This window comes from Microtus ochrogaster, linkage group LG4, assembly GCF_000317375.1.
Source record: "Microtus ochrogaster isolate Prairie Vole_2 linkage group LG4, MicOch1.0, whole genome shotgun sequence".
Lineage (NCBI taxonomy): Eukaryota > Metazoa > Chordata > Mammalia > Rodentia > Cricetidae > Microtus > Microtus ochrogaster.
The window spans coordinates 1441391-1442309 of NC_022030.1; the positions used below are offsets into that span (position 1 = coordinate 1441391).

Below are 919 nucleotides of genomic sequence, written 5' to 3' on the forward strand. Positions count from 1 at the left end.
GATCCATCTTCAATCGCAGCTGTTCTTCTAGGGAGTCTTCACCTACCTCCTTTTGGAGAATTGATACTGCCCTGTGCTCACACCAATAGGCCTATCTATGCACAGTGACAGAAACTTATTTGCCTTGTGTGTCTGTCACAGACTTGGGAGTTTAATGAGCAAAAATAAGACCTAATTGTCCTTTACAACAATAGGAAGAGTTGAACAAAGAGTGCAAAAAGAATGGTCTTCCTTTAATGATATTATTGGCAGTGTAGTTACTAAGTAGAGGCCACTTCTACTCTATCAACATTGAAATGAGTGATTGATTTTTGGGACAAATGGTGGTCTCCATCTCATAGCTCCAGGAACTTATTTCTCCGTGTTCTTGGCATCATTGAACCATCTGATTATGACCAGGTTTTCCAGACCCCCACCATACTCCCTTTGTGCCTAGATCAGGAGGCCAGTCACTAGAGGCATTGCAGTGCTCTTCAAAACTGGGTGCAACACACCACTGTGTGCATGACACCTTGTGCCCCCAGACGTTGTCAAAGGAATTATTGAATTTGTCAGATTAAGTTGCATTAGCAGAGTAGTTCCACAGGGTTCGTTAGGATTCTGCAGCTACAGAAAAGGTAGTGTTATTTCAAGATTCAGGACCCATCAACGTCAACCAAGAACATTAAGTAGTGCAGAGAAAAAACATTGAATGCTGAGGAATTTCCCTCTGTGGTTCCTCAGAAGTTAGCAGTACCATCCCATCAGCTTGAGGATGGAGGTCTGTGAGGCAGCAAGCTTAAGGATGTCGGCAAAGCAAAAGGAGAGTCCGCAACAGTAAATAGCCCTTCAGAAGAGCCATCAACAGTGGGGGGGCTTATCCATTAGGAGAGTGGAGAACCAGCCCCTCAGGAGAGCCAGCAACAGTGGACAGCCAGCC

The 919-nt window shown here is 44.9% G+C and overlaps 1 protein-coding gene across 2 annotated transcripts in view; it reads left to right on the forward strand.

Annotated features, from left to right (window-relative positions):
• Positions 1 to 919, forward strand: part of Tmem200a (transmembrane protein 200A) — a 94383-nt gene that overhangs the window by 20000 nt on the left and 73464 nt on the right. The gene's annotated exons all lie outside the window — the stretch shown is intronic.